The sequence below is a fragment of the Mesoplodon mirus genome (assembly GCF_964341445.2).
Source record: "Mesoplodon mirus genome assembly, chromosome: 4".
Lineage (NCBI taxonomy): Eukaryota > Metazoa > Chordata > Mammalia > Artiodactyla > Ziphiidae > Mesoplodon > Mesoplodon mirus.
The window spans coordinates 151,510,417-151,511,152 of NC_138979.1; positions in this window are offsets into that span (position 1 = coordinate 151,510,417).

Here is a 736-nt window from a genome sequence, read left to right on the forward strand (position 1 = left end):
AGTCGCGACTCTGTAGGCGGAAGCGTGGAGACGAGCCTGAGCGTCAGGCTCCCCACACACAACCGCGTGACCCGGGGACTTTCCCCAGGGTGTGCAAAAGCACAGGCACCCCCTCAGTTAGGAGATGGGGGCGGGGAAGGATGCTCCCGCGTGTTCGCGGGAAGAGGGGTGAGGGCGCGGGGCCAGGGAAGCTGAGCCACTGGAGCCTGGGAGGGGAGGCCGCCTGGGCGGGGTGGGGCATGGCGGGGGAAGTGACTCAAGGCCAGAGGCGGACAGGCCCACGGAAAGCAAGGGTGGGGGAGGCGCGGGGAATGGGCGATCCTGAATCGACTGGCCGCGCACGGGTCAGGGCAAGGGTGCCGGCGCCCCCAGAACGCCAGGGACGTACTGTGAGGGAAGGCCTAGCTGCTAAGCCCTTTGGGGCCGGGGTCTGACATCTGGACGGAGTGGGAAAGCAGCATCCTGCCCTTGGGGAGTCGGGAGGAGCCCAGTCCCATCCAGCTGTGCAAACAGGAGGAGGAGGAGGTCCCAAGCCTACCCTTGGGAAAGGGGCGAGAGGGGTGGTCAGGCCGCCGCCGCGCTGGCCCCCGCGGTGCGGGTTGCGCCAGCCTCCTCGGAGCCCGACGCAGAAACTTGTTGCAACAAACAGGCGACCGCGGGTGCCCCTAGCAGCCAGCGGCGGAGTGGGTGGGCGGTCGAGAGGGAGGGGAAGGCTGGCGGACGCCGCAGCGAACTG